The 15454-nt window shown below is 40.9% G+C and overlaps 2 protein-coding genes across 12 annotated transcripts in view; both read left to right on the top strand.

Moving 5' to 3' along the window:
* SMYD3 (SET and MYND domain containing 3) overlaps positions 1–15454 on the top strand; it is a 551565-nt gene that overhangs the window by 298258 nt on the left and 237853 nt on the right. The gene's annotated exons all lie outside the window — the stretch shown is intronic.
* Positions 1–15454, top strand: part of LOC146359864 (zinc finger BED domain-containing protein 5-like) — an 84756-nt gene that overhangs the window by 43346 nt on the left and 25956 nt on the right. The window contains exon 2 of the mRNA XM_084828279.1: positions 189–15454. This exon is cut by the window's right edge and continues 25956 nt beyond it. The gene's annotated coding sequence lies outside the window, so the exon portion shown is untranslated. The remainder of the gene's footprint in view (positions 1–188) is intronic.

The following is a 15454-nucleotide window of genomic DNA, read 5'->3' as shown; positions in this document are numbered from 1 at the left end:
GCAGGGCCTTTTCTGTAGCAGCCCCAGACCATAGAATGACCTCCTTGAAGTTTGTTAGTGACCCTCTCTGTTAGCTTTTCATTTAAAGAAAGAAAAGAGGCCCATCTTTTCTTGCAGGCATTTGGTGACAAAAATGGAAGGTGGAAGATGCTGCCTTTTAATCTGCTGTTTTAATCTATTTCTCATAGATCATATAACTCACAGAATCATAGGGTTGGAAGGGTCCTACAAGACCATCGAGTCCAACCCCCTGCTCAGTGCAGAAAGCCTGATTCCCAGGCGGAATCCCATCCAAATACTAACCAGGCCTAACCCTGCTTAGCTCCCAAGTTCAGACGAGATCAGGCGCATCCAGCCCTTCTTCTGCTGTTGTTTTCTCCACTGGGTATGTTGTTTTTTTAGAGTTGTTTCATGATTTTAGAATTATGTATTTTATGATTTTGTAAACTTCCTTGAGTGCTGGGAAAGGAGGAATGAATGTGTTTTAAATAGACTGGCTTAAGAGTATTGATATAAGAGACATATGCCTGTCACTGGTGTATTCTATGATTAGTACAAGTGTCATTAATTCTCCCAGATACTCAGTGTTAAGGTGAGCCCGAGTTCTGCATACTTGATAGGTGTTCAATTTTTCTTACAGCTAGCCTGTACACCATGAGTTGAGAAGTCAGGTAGTCTTTCTTCAAGCCTTGTGCTGAATGAACGATCTAGAACTAAAGTTCTGTGTACCACACTAGAAGATAAAGGAATATACAATAATAAGTAGTAGGGGGAGAAAAACAACAACATTAACCTACATTATCTTACAGGTATTGAATTCTATTAGTTTGAATAATTTACAGGCGTAATAAACGTACAAGAGTTTATTTGTATTTTAGTCCATTGCTCTGACCTATTTTTCAAGTGTCTGATGCTGTCAGTCTCCTAAACTCAGTTGACTTCCTCAAACTGCCCATGCATTCCTAGCTCTACTCCATAGTAGAGTAGGAATAATAAAGGATGTGCATACTTTATTTTCTCTTTGAAGATAAAGTTCTGCTAATTTCCAGGCTTCTTTTTTTTAATGAATATAAAGCTAAAATACCCATTTTCCCCACAGCAATAAGTCTCTCTGGATTTCAGATGAAGCATCCAGTTGTATACGGCTGGGTGGGGAACCTTTTATTATTCTTGAGGGCCACATTCCCTCAATATCAGAAGGGTCCAGGGTGGAGGGGATACCACAGTGTCAATGGAGCAAAGCCAATTTCTGTCTATCTTTCAGTCACCTCTCTCGCTTTCTCTTTCTTGCTCCCTCTTCCTCTCTGCCCAGTGGGCTGCTGGGGGAAAGACAGATTGCTCTTGCCAGAGGTCTGAACTAATTTCAAAAGCCCCCTTGCAGAGGGCTTTTGAAATTAGTCTCAAGGCCGGAGGTTGCCAACCCCTGCTTTAGGGGTGTGCTTAAAAACAGCCCTTTGCAGCAAGAGGATCGGCTAAGAACATTATGCTTGAAAACCTTCTGATTTTTGTGTCGGTGTTTAAGAGAGCTATCTAGGGTATTATAAGTAAAGGTTTTAGAATAGCTTTGGTTACATTGTAGAGCCTCATATATGGGCTGAGGCCTCCATCTTATAGCACAATTATCTTTGAGTATGAAAATGTTGACATTGTTTCTACAGCATAAGGAGTCAGTGAAAACACTGTATTTGCATATGTACAATTGCTAGAGATGTCCTTTTCTAGAGATTTGGTGGAAGTAATTAGACTATTACATCAAAGATGTTTGGTAACTATTCTGACGCTGATCTCCATTCTTCATACTGTTCTTCTGTCTATGACCCTCTCAAATTAAAAAAAAATAAAAAAGGATTCATAATAGATCTATAGATCCTTAGTCTGGATTTAACATACATGTAAAGGTTGCAGCAGAACCAGCCATTAGTAGATGTGCTCAAGACTGTAAGTCATAATATCAGATACAGAATACCAACTACGGATATTAATTTTCAGCTGCTCATACATGTTCTTGCAAGTAGTCCTCCCCCAAATTGATGTCTGATTCAAGTGTGTGGAGACAATGGAACGCACCCAGCCCAACATTCAGTGTGTGGCTTGGCCTGCTCAATGATAGAATGCTGGCCCTTATTATGATATAAACTTTATGTCTCATGCTTTGACCGTTGTAAAAAGTAGTGCTCGTCTCTCATCAGCATTTTGGTAAGGGGTTTGAGAAGAGATTAAAATGTTTTTTGAAAACCCATCAATTGTGACAGTGTCCAAAAGCCAATTCAGAGTAAGGGCAATGCTCTGTGTGAGTGTGTGGGTTCCCAGCTATATGCATACATCTAGCAATCAAAGTTGTAGGGCTCATCAGGAACACAATATTCATAGGCCAACAAATAGAGCCTATACAAATGGGTGTTTTACTATCCATTGTACTACATCTTTCACTACATATCTGCACTTCACATGGTAAAGTTACAATTTCACCCTTCCTTTAGTGATCCTAGGTTATCAGTTAAAAGTCTACAGTTTGGCAATATCTTTATTTACTACAACCAAAATGTCATGAAATTGTGAGCGAACATTTGAGTTCTCTAGAACTGATGAAGAGTTCTGGAGAACTCAAAAGCTTGCTCACAGTTTTGTGACATTTTGGTTGGTCCTAATAAAGGTATTGGCCTGCTGTGGATTTTGGAACTTTGTCTTATGGACCAACACAGCTACCTTTTGGTTTTTATAGGTTATATCCAATACTGGCTGTCTGCCAGTGGAATGGAAATCACTGCCAGAATGGATTTTCCCTTCCCCTGCTGCACCCCACACATTCTGCAAATCTGCTCCAGAGATTTGGAGAACTCTGGAGCAGATTTGGGGGTGCGCAGAGGGCTGCAGGGAGGAGGAAGTCCTGTTGCGCAACATTGTCCACTTGTGCAACACTGGATTTAACCATATGTGTCCGGGTACTCAGGGTTCACATCATGACCACAATGATGTCATGAGACATAACCAATCAGATTCTATACATGTTATCACAGATCTGCACTTGATGTAGTAAAATAAGAAATACATATTTTTTATTCTTGGATATCGGTACTAATGACTCATAAGAAGTGGCCCTTACATTGTATTTATCTTCTGTTAATACTCAACTTCAATAGAGCAGATTATGATCGCCTTTTGCCCTTAGAACCTTACATGCTGCTGGTTGAAGCTACTCTGGGCAAAAAAGAGCCAGTGTGGTGTAGTGGCAAGAGTGTTGGACTAGGAGCTGAGAGATCCGGGTTCTAGTCCCCACTCGGCCATGGAAGCTCACTGCGTGACTTTGGGCCAGTCACACACTCTCAGCCCAACACACCTCACAGGTTTGTTGTTATGAGGATAAAATGGAGAGGAGGGGGATAATGTAAGCCGCCTTGGGTTCCTTGCAAGAGGAAAAAAGGTGGGGTATAAATGCAATAAAACAAACAAACAAACAAATAAATAAGCTTGGAATTAGTCACTCATGCTAGCGAGCAAAGTGCTGTTCAACAATTTCACTGCATCATCATCATAAAGTATACTGCAGTGGCAGCTTCTTCCTTCCTTTCGAAGAGCAATGCCACAAGAAGTCTAGCTGTGCAGTCCTGTGCATGTTTACTCAGAAGTAAGTCCCAAGGTGTTGAATGGGATTTTGTTGTTCAGTCGTTAAGTCGTGTCCGACTCTTCGTGACCCCATGGACCATAGCACGCCAGGCCTTCCTGTCCTCCGCTCTCTCCCGGAGTGTGCTCAAGTTCATTGAATGGGATTTACTCCCACATAATATAGGGTTGTCAGCTAGGGTTTTATCTGCCATTTCATAGGAATTCTGCTGAAACACACAATATCTCTTTGTTTTGATCACAGGAATATATTTTCTCTTCAGTATTCTAAACCCTTATTCTGATTCTTTTACAGCCAACCAACAGCATTTCCACCCCCACCTTGTATTTTGAAATCACCTATTGATTTTCATGCTTAGTTCCAAAGTAATCTTCCTTTGACCTCTTGAACTGTGCTATTCCCAGCATAGCGTGATGGCACATTGGCAATCTCTCTAAGACTCCCATGACCACTAGGCTTTGATTCACACAGGGACTGTTCACACAACATGTTAACCCACGCTCACTGGTTGGGTGTGGGTTGTTTTGAACTGTGGGTTGTTTGTTGAACTGTGGGTCATCATGTTGTCTGAATGCAGCTAGGGTGGCTTGTTAACCATGGAGTGTGGCTTATTTTCTTGAACGAGCCACCTTGAGAACCCGTGGTTTCTTGTTGGGTAGTTCAGGGTGGTTAAAAAACCACACTGCATGGTTAACAAGCCACGTTCAGACAACACACTAACCTACCCTGGGGAACACGTGCTGCATTCACACAACATGCTAACCCACAGTTCAGCAACCAAACCACACTCAACCACTGAGTGTGAGTTAGTATGTTGTATGAACAGCCTCCAATTATTTCAATCCACTTGTTGCTTTTCTAACTGAGGTACAATGTGATACCTGCTAGTACCCCAGCTATCACAGTTGCATAGTTTGAATTGTGATACAGTTGTGTGGAGCATTTTTATTCTTACAGAACTGAAAGTAATGTACAGTAAAGTAGCATTAATAGGAACCGTAATATGGTGGCTGTGTAGTAAGGATACGACTGAATACGTGAGCCTTTCTAATACTGAAATGCTCAGAGGACAGTTTGACAGTTTGCAGTTGTTGAACTCCCTCTCTCACAATACCAGAACTGAGGATCAGCAATTACATGGATTGCCAGGAGATTCAGGACAGACAAATGGAAGCACTTTTTCACACACCATGAAATTCGCTGCCACAAGATGTGGTGATGGCTACTAACGTAGATCGCTTTAAAAGGAGATTAGATAAGTTCATGGAGGATGTTTCATTAACGGCTACTAGTTATGATGGCTGTATGCAATCTCCAGGTTTCAGAGGTAGTATGCCTCTGAGTACTAGTTGTGAGGGAGCAACAACAGAAGAGTATTGTCCTTACCATGTCTCATGTGTGGGCTTTCCATAAGCATCTCTTTGCCCACTCTGGGAAACAGGATGCTTGACTAGATGGATCTTTGCTCTTATCCAGCAAGGTTCTTCTTATGTTCTTATGACCTTGGCAGATTCACATACGACCCGTTCTAGTGTTATAGACTTGCACATTCTGTTATTCTCTCGAAATATACCTTAGAGATGCAATTAGGGAATGAGCTGTTCATCTTCATTTAACCATTGGTGAGTAATCCTATTATCACAAAAGCTTACATCTAGTTTATATAAATTTGCATGTAAATCTAGCCATTGTTTAATTAACTCATTGACAAATTGATTGTTACAGTCAGAAACACTGATTGCAAGAAGAGATTCTTAGGATCGTTATTGTAATGACCTGGCACAATTTTTTATTGTTTTCCCAGGCAGTATGCCTGGCCTGACCATCTGGGTGGGTTAAAGCTTTGTTTACATGGTCTTACTATGTACATTGTGGCTGTAAATATGGTGCTCATCAAATCCTGATGAAAATCACATTTTGGACTTTCAGCATAATAGATTTGCAAACACTGATGTTACCATTTCTCATATGCAATACAATTTGTAATGGCTTAAAATTGCATATTTATACATCATATGTAACAATCAGCCTTTCGATTTCATGCTATGATTCCTAGTAATCTATATGCTGAGTGATACTAAGATAGCAGTCTTACGTCCATTGGAGTAAGCTCCATTGAACACAGTGGCAGGTATATCTGAGTAAACTTGCATAGGATGGATCTGCGGTGCCATATTTTAGTTCAAACTGTTCTCTCCAAAAACTACATGGAAGCATAAAATGAAGCTTAACTTGATCTGTGCAAACCCCCCCCCCCAATAGTTTAATTTTGTGTGTGTATATACTTGAATTACTGCCTGTCTCTATATGTACCTACTCATACATCAACACCTTCAGTGAAGAACCTTCTCTGGTGTCATTGCCATCTGAGGCAAGTGGCTACTAGATAGAGGGCCTTCTCAGTGGTGGCATAGCAATTGTGGAACACTCTTCCCGGAGAGGTTCACCTAGTACCTATTTTATTGCCTGTTTGGCACCAGGCGAATACCTCCTTATTCTCATGAGGTTTTGAGATGTAATTTCAATCCTCCTGATTGTTTTATGATGCTTTTATGGGCTTTAGCTTATTGTGGTTTTTGTATTTACAGTTTCATTGTTTTATTCTTTTGGTAAACTACCCAGGGAACAGGATTGAAGGGTAGTATAAAAATGCTTATAATAAAAAACCCTCTCTCTCTCTCACACACACACACACACACACACACACACATTCTTGTGGCTGTTTATAATAGTTTATGGATTGTGTTTCACTCCCAATATGATAAGCCCTTTATATAAGAAAGCAATAGGATCTTGACTCTTTAATCTCAAAACCAATTACACTTTATTTTACAAAATATTTTGGTCAGCCATTTTCTTCTGTCAGAGAAATAAAGTATATTTCTTTCTAACCTTCATAAATGATGACTGACAAAAGACAACAACCTCAGCATACACAGATATATTATTAATAATGCTTGCACGATTATTAGAGGCAAGGAAGTAAGCTTATATATGAAAGCTAAGATGAACATCAATGTCAGGTGTGGCGTGTTTAGACCAAGAGCCCTGGGCAACTCATACCAGCTCTTTACTCACTGAACTATCAGGGCAGAAGATATGGGGGGTTATTACTGGCCTTTCAAGCTAAGAGGCTGAAATTTCTGGGCAGAAACATGCTAGCCAGGGATTTAGGAGAAACCCATTTCTTCTTCCTTTATAAAATCTGGAGTTTGCATTCCATATACTAGCCGGCCAAGAGCTGAAGACATGGATGAAATTGAGATATTCAGTAGGCAAGGGAAACATGTCACCGTATTCCCTTTTATTATCACTTATGCGCTGTTATGCAGAGACACGCCCTTTCCATACTTTCAGATAGCCAAAATATAATTCTCCATCCCCAAAATTCTGCTGAATTACAAAACATGTATGGCAAAATGAAACAATTTCCAGAGGGGTAGCCGTGTTAGCCTGTTGTAGCAAAAACAACAGAGAGTCTTGTAGCACCTTAAAGATGAATATATTTATTTATTCTGGGATAAGCTTTCATGGACATGGTCCACTTCATCAGATGTATGAAGTATCAACTGTACATACTGATCTATATCTGCATGTGGGGGTTGGGGGCAGATGCAGGCCCACACCCTGCTTTATGGGCGGGCTGGTCCTGGTGATAACATGGATGTCATTGCAATGGTGAGCCAATTAACGTAAGTAGTGTTCTAAAAAGAATTTCCTTATTGAAGCCACAGGAAATAGAGTTGTATTTTTTTAATGAGCATTTCACTTTGAGCATTTAATGAGCATTTCACATTGATATCTGTCTTTGAAATTCTTTTGCTCCAGAATGGCCACTTTAAGGTCATTCACTGAATGTCCTTGGAGGTTGAAATGTCCCATCCTCCCCCCCCCCCGCCCCCAGTTTCTGAGTTTTGCCATTCTTTATGTCAGACTTGTGTTCATGTATTCTTTTGTGTATAGACTGGCTTGATTGTCTTATGTGGAATGCAGTAGGGCATTGCTGGTAAATGATATCACATTGGAAGATGAGCAGGTTTATGATATTGTGGATGGCATTGTTAGGTCCTATAATTGTGTTGCCAGGGGTAGATATGGGCACAGAGTTGGCATCTGGGTCTGCTGCAGAGTCTGGTTCCTGTTGCGAGGTCTGTTGGTGATGATGAGAATCCTTTTTCGGTCAGGTGGCTGTCTGTACGCAAGTATCAGCCTACCACCCAGGCCCTGTGAGAGGGAAATGTCATTGTCTAGGATGTGTTGTAGATCACTGATGATAAATTTGAGTGGTCTCAGCTGGGAACGATAGGCGAAGTGGTCTTCTGATGTTTTCTCTTCTGGGTCTGTCCTGTAGCCAAATATATTTGGGTATTAACCTGGCCTTGTTAATCTATTTATTCACTTTGTTGGGTGGGTATTGTAATCTGAGCCTGATTTAGATCGTCTTTCAACAGGCTCATTTCTGGCTCAAAATACTCAGTTGAATACCAGAATATGTAATTTACCTACTGGGGCTGCCTGTCGTGTACAGATTGCAACATGCTTTGTGTGCCTTCATATGTCGGCTTGATGATATGTATTGCATGTTGCATTGGCTAACTGGGTTGTAGGTACTGATGAACGTGCAGAGACAAATTAAAATGACAAACAGCAATTAAATGGATATCATTAAGCTATAATTTACCATTCTTAACCCCTTTGTTATTGCAGTTCCAAAATTTTCATTCAGGTCAAATGAAAATAAATGGTTCTAAACTGCTGGGAGTCTCTGAAAATGGTTAAACCCTTTTGTTGTAATCTGGTTTCTGTGATTGATGTAGATAAGGGCTTGTTATTGGACGGGCTGTGTCAAAGCATGGAAATGGGAATTAAAAAAAATACTTGTTTATGAGTGTCACGATTCTGATATATATTTGCAGACCTAAGGGACAAATGAAGATTTTGCTATTTGTTTCAGTAATTGCATCCTTGCATTATGTTTTTGGCGTGAGAATTGCTAATTCCATTTTTAAATAGGATGCTTTCCAGTTTATGCCTGCAGAATACAAATCAATAGATCAACAGTAAGAAGCAGATGGATGGGTGTTGCAAAGGAATTTTGTTGTCCACTTATTAACAACAGGTAGTTATTTATTTAAGCTGTGGCTTGTCAGAGCGGCAACAACCGAACTAAGCATCTTGACGGAATGCTGCCATATAAAGAGAGGTTTCTGTTATTTTGTAGAATAAGACTGCAATCCTATGCTGTCTTTCTTAGATAAATCCTAGTATGATTCAGTTATAATTCAGATGTAAAAAGTGCCCTTCCTTCCAGTTACCATGGGGGTCCAGCAGTAGATGGGTGGAGGGTAAGCTACTTGTCGGGGGGGGGGGGTTACTTGTCCTCACTTGCTCTGATGCTGCATATGAACCCCCGAATCTAGTCCTTGCTCTTGTATGTACAGATAGCAGTTTGTTCCTTTTATTCTTGAGTTCTTAATCCATAGGCATTTAAGGATTCTTGAGGAATAGTTTGGTTGTTGATATCAGAAACAGCCTTGGTTGTCCTGTATGATGACCTATGTAGGGAGAAAGACAGGGGGAATGTGACCCTGTTGATTCTCCTTGATCTCTCAGCGGCTTTCAGTACCATTAGCCATGGTATCCCTCTGGGACAGCTCTCTGAGTTGGGAGTGAGAGGCACTATATTGGAGTGGTTTCTCTCTTACTTGGAGGGTTGGGTCCAGAAGGTGGTGCTTGGGGAACATTGCTCGGCCCCGTGGATTCTCCAATATGGGGTTCCACAGGGGTCAGTTTTGTCCCCTATGTTGTTCAACATCTACATGAAACCGTTGAACGTGGTCATCCAGAGTTTTGGAGTGTGCTGTCATCAGTATGCTGATGACACACAGTTCTATTTCTCCTTTTTATCTTCTTCAGGTGAGGCTGTGGATGTGCTGAATCAGTGCCTGGCTGTGACAATAGATTGGATGAGGGCTAATAAACTGAAGTTCAGTCCAAACAAGACTGAGATGTTGTTGGTGGGTGGTTCTGCTGACCGGACAGAGGGTGCTCAGCCTGTACTGGATGGGGTTGCACTCCCCCTGAAGGAGCAGGTCCATAGCTTGGGGGTCCTCCTGGAACCATCTTTGTCACTCAAGGCTCAGGTGGCCTCAGTGGCATGGAGTGCCTTCCACCAACTTCAGTTGGTGGCCCAGCTATGCCCCTATCTGGACAGGGATAACCTGGCCTCAGTTGTCTATGCTCTGGTAACCTCCAAGTTAGATTACTGCAATGAGATCTACATGGGCCTGCCTTTGAAGATGGTTCGGAAGCTGCAGCTTGTGCAAAATGTGGTGGCCAGATTGATAACTGGGACTAGAAGGTCCACAGATATAAGACCGACTCTGGCCCGCTTGCACTGGCTGCCTATATGCTTCTTAGCTCAATTCAGGGTGCTGGTTTAAACCTATAAAGCCTTTCATGGCTTGGGACTGCGATACCTGATGGCACGCCTCTCCTGAAATGAACCTATCCATAGTTAGACGTTCAGAATCTAAGGTTCATTTTGGCATAAAATGATTTATTTCAGACAATTTTGTCTCTGTTCTCTTGCTAAGCTATGGATGCCAATTAAAAAAGCTGAGAGCAAATAGAAAAACAATCTAAAGTGCCAGAAGGTCTCTTGGATTCATAGTTGCATCAAAAAGGGCAGAAAATCATACCTTTGCTTGTCAGATTGCTTTCATTACAGAGTGAAAGAGAATACTAGGTTTGCTTTCTTCAGAGAAGAGTAATCCTTAACTATCCTACAGAATTATTATAAAAATAATCACAGACACAAATGAATGACGAGAAGTCCACCTTCTAAGCTGCATATTGTTGGTTGTCTGCATTGCTCCAATTAGCTGCATATATTTGAACAAAATTCTGTTTTTATCAATTCCCTTCTGGACATAAAGAATTGATTTCCAGGGGATTTGAAAACACATCCTGGGTAATTCATTCTGCTTTCGATTTTCTTCTAAAACAATTCTGACAGCTCACTCCACAATGAAGTTAAGCCAAAGCTGATGGATCTAACCTGATTTAGTGTACTAATGGAAAACTTAGGAGAAACAGCTCCTGTGCAAGATTCAGTGAAGTGAAAATGGCTTGTACTGGTGAAGTTCTCACTGAATTGTGCACTTTGGCTACATTGGCTGTACTTTGATGTCATGATAAACCATGGCATCATCCCTCCCTCCCCTCTCTTTTTCCGGCACAGAGATGAAGAGTTCAGAAATGTTTGCTACCATTTTTATTAACCACATCTTGTTGTTTCATCTCAACCCAAAAAACTATGGTTAATCTTAACTATGGTTTGTCTGAAACAAGCAAACCATGTTTATGAAGCTTGCTGTTGTCAACAAAGCATAGTTAAGATTAACCACAGTCAGTGTTCAGACATAACACTAAACAGTGGTTAATTAAAAATGGAAATGAAAGCTTCTGATCTCCTTGTGGCCATAATAGAAGAGGACCTGGGCAGCGGGGACCACATATGTGAACCCGAGGCTTGCTATAGCTCATTCCTGTTATAGTAACCTATGGTTTATTTTGACATTCAGTACACCCATTGAGACTGAATTAGCAAAAATCAAAGCACTTGAAATATGATTCAGATTTCACACTGTGAATAGGGTTGAGTATCTGCATACCCAGAAATAATGTAGTATGCAAAGGGAGTAACAAATGGATTTTGCCTACAGTCAGGTCTATGTGCTGTGCATTAATTTTAATTCACAGATCTATCCATGGATTAAATCCACCCTCTGCAAAACTGAAAATCAACCCTAAGGTGCTATGGTTGTTTTATGAAAATGAAGAATGAGGAAACAAATCTAGCCAGCATTACTCACTGTTCATCTTAAATAAGCCTCCAAACATAAAAATCAGCAAGAAACTTTAAAATGAGGCCCAAAGGACAACTTCTTTCTTTTCTCCCCACATGAAGCCTTTTCTTACAGCCTATTAATACTACTGTAGTCCTTTGTATATCTTTTCTTTTTAAATATATTCAGAATGTTAGCTAGACCAGTTTAAGAAATTCAACTTTTTTTTTCCAAGTTCTGTACCCTTTGGGATATTTTCATCCAATAATTCTCAAATGTATTTCAATTAAGAAAACCCATTTTAGGCTGTTTCAAGGTTTTCAATGCAACTTGGTATTATTGTTAAGAATGATGTTTGTATAAACATCTCACAATGGTATCATGAGCTCCATGATTTAGTAGCGCCCTTTACAACCATGAAACTGACTATGAAATGCTAAGTATTGGCAACCATGTATTGTTGTCCTTAGTGTGAGAAATGTAAATGGAAGCAGGATCAACCAGAAGCACAAACCCTTCAGGAATTCTATAGCTTCTTTGGAAGAATGACAGCTGCTGCTTACAGCCTACAGTTCCTGCCTACAGTTTCCTGCCTACAGTTGTATACTGCTCTATTTCTGTACAAACCAGGACTTGCGTTGTGAATGAGTAGGGCATTACATCTGGTCATTAGGTTGAGCTGCATGTTAGAGACCTGGCTAACTTTATGGGGTACACCTTACACCAGCCTTCCCCATCTCAGTGCCTTTAAGATGTGTTGGACTGCATCTCCTTCTTGTTCAGTCATACTGTTTCTGTATCAAATTGCATCTTCTTTCACACACACTTAAAGGTCCACCTTTAACTCGACTGGTGGTGACGATGGTGATAGAGGAGAAGGATCTTCTCCCAAATGGCTTTCATGTTCCAGGGATTCCAGCAATCAGCTCCTACAATTAGCTCCCATGGAAGAAACATTCCCCAGGTCATCCTGGATTACCACAAGCAATTTTCCAAACAAAATATGTGGCCAGGCCAGTATTCATAACACTATGTATGTTTGCGTATGTCTGTGTGTCTGTCTGACTGTGTGTGTGTGTGTGTGTGTGTAATCTTGGTTGGGATCTGTAACTCAATTTTGCCCATTGCAAGGTATTTAACAGATAATTGCCATTATTTTCTATCCACAAAGATGTAAAAGCATGATAGCAAAAATTTCTTTTTGGTGGGCTGTTTTAAAAGTGTATATCATTCCCTCCATTTTTGATGTTCAGGCAGGAATGCTATTGCTTACATAGCCAAAGCAGCAGCACCCAGGCATAAGAGGTATTGCAAGCTCTGCAGAAGTACAAACATTCTTAGAGGGGAAAAACCTTTAAGGGTGGGAGGAATCCCCAAAACTGCCCAATGGGGACAAAGTGGCCACAGAATGCAGACTGACTATTGGAGGAGGGAAATGGAAATCAGCTGGGAGGGGAGGGGAATGGAGGATCCTGAAGCAGGGCATGGCAGACTGACTGGAACTATGAAAAGAAGCATTTCACACTGAAATATTTTATTGCAGGCCTCACTTGTTTCTTTCTGTTATGTGGCTGTTAAGGCACAGATCTTCTCTACACACAACCCTAATGTGTTTGTGGCGTTCCTGCCTATTTACCAGTAAGAATACCATTTCAGTAAGGCTTTCCCCACAGTAGGCAATGCCTTCCACCATACATAGTAATGCTGCCACCAGGACCTTTACCTACAATCCAACAACTTTACTTCATGAGATGTGAGGACACACTGGCTTTTATTCTGACCTATATTATTCTCTTTATTACTTTACCCTTTTGCAGCCACGAACTGTAGGTGAAGCATTTTATAAAACAAAGAAATATTTATTATTTACGCCATTAAGATGTTAAACTGTAAATAAGTCACTTTAAAAACATATCTCCCACCCATGCACACTTAATTACCACTTTAATTTTATGCACACAAACCCTAGTCACAATCTATCTCCTCACAATCTATCTCTTTCTCTTCACAAGCCCTATCTAGGGATGCTGGAGAAATTTGAGATGGATTAAAATGAGCTCGGATTTCTAAGAATTCGACTTGCGGAATTATTTCCGTATTTTTCTGCTTGATGGAAAAAAAATCTCATCCGTCTGTGGGCAGATGACTGAATGAAAGGCGCCTGACAATCTGTGAAACACGGAGCAGATTTTACACAGTCCATATATCCTAGCCCTACCTAAACTCTTCCTTATCTGTTCCCTATCTAAAGCACGCAAGCACAGCTCCCTGTTTATATATCACACCATTTCACCCCCCTACTCACTCAGCCAATCATCTCACATATGCAAATACATCATACCTCCTGTCACTCATACTACTCTCACTCTAGAACTACTTACCAGAAAAACAGTCATAACAGTACTACACATATATAAACCCAGATTCATAACATATATACATGAATCATCACAGTGCTGGTGAACATGTTTTTCAAAACCTGGTTGCAAAATTTTATATAGTTTTAGGGTGCAAGTAGCCATTACGAAAGTATTACAGGGTATCCTCATAATGCAAATGCAGGGAGATACTTTCCAGGTCAAATCAAACCCCTTTCCCTGCCCACTGATTATTCCCTGCAAATGTCCATGCGTATCCTGGGCTAGTTTCAATCTGCCAGTTGCCAGGCTCCAAAATCAGGTGTAAATCCAACTTAAAGAGAGCAGTTGAGGAAGGCATTAGCAAAGAAGAATCAATATGCACAAACTGATCCTGCCACCCCAGTATCCCCTCATATTATCTTAGCAAATATATTTGCAGAGAAAACATCTAGTTTCACCCTTACATGTAAAAAAAGAGATCCTTCTTTTTTAAAAAAATAATACCAGTCACTGGAGGGGGAACAGATTGGAGGTTTAACCCTCTCCGATTTCCCAATTAATCCCCCCCCCCTGAAAACACCCCATTATTATTTGGTCAATGGAGGGAAGCTTACAGGTATTATACATATTTCTCCCTCCCCTTGCCTTGGGGTTATCTTGTTTCCAGAAAATCAGAATGGAGGAGGAGCACTTTTACTCCATGAATTCGTGTAGGAGAGAGCAGAGAAGGTGAAATATGCCTAGTAAAATCAGGCATATTTCAGATATTGGTAAAATATTGACTGACTGTATAACATTAAGTTATTGGTTCAGTTCAGACAATCATTCGAGGTGTCATAAATCATGCAAGGTATCATAAATCACTCTTCTTCCTATCATGCACCTTCTTCAGTGCAAAGATCCTGGCTTGTATTAAGTCAGAGTTACCCATTACACCCAACCTGGAGAATTCTGGCTTAGTATTTGTTAACAGACTGGGAAAATAAGCCTGGATCACATTCACTGGCTGCATTTACACATAACAGTAAACCAGGATTCCTGGCTAATCCTGGCTTACTGTCAAGTGCTAAGCCCTCTCGGCATGTTTGTAGTCAAACAGAGATGTCATCTCCAAGTAAATTGCCTTTATTATGTGAATCAATCAGTCCAACAGTGGTTCAGGTTACAGACTTTGTCATCCTACAGTAACCTAGCACTAACATCCGTGATTAAGCTGACACAATACTAGACTACCTGAAGATCCCTTTGATGAATGCGCTAATGTTTGGAGATAAATTGCTGCAAATTTGGCACCAGTCTGTATTACAGAACTTGAGAGGCTTTTCACGTCCTGCCCCCAGGGAGGGTTTTTCCCTAGAGACCTCTTGTGATGGGCCAACCTTGTAGAATGCCTTTCCAAAGCTGCTCCTCTCTCTTGACCTGACGTCTGATCATTGCATCTGTCACACCCATGTCCTTCCCCCTGTGAGTTGCTGTGTTCCCACAGAGGGAGAGGTTATGGTCGAGCTTTGGTCCAGCTGATTAGCCTGCACCTGGACAGATTCTTCTCTGTCTCCCTGAAGCTCTGGTCCCTCCCCAACCACTTCGCACCCTTCCTCATAAGAACGTAAGAAGAGCAATGC

The sequence above is a fragment of the Heloderma suspectum genome, chromosome 1 (genome assembly GCF_057233095.1).
Source record: "Heloderma suspectum isolate Gila_16-S chromosome 1, 16-S_ref, whole genome shotgun sequence".
In the NCBI taxonomy this organism is placed as follows: Eukaryota; Metazoa; Chordata; class Lepidosauria; order Squamata; family Helodermatidae; genus Heloderma; species Heloderma suspectum.
The sequence above is the reverse complement of the archived record's forward strand: the minus strand, read 5'-3'. Positions and strand labels throughout refer to the sequence as shown.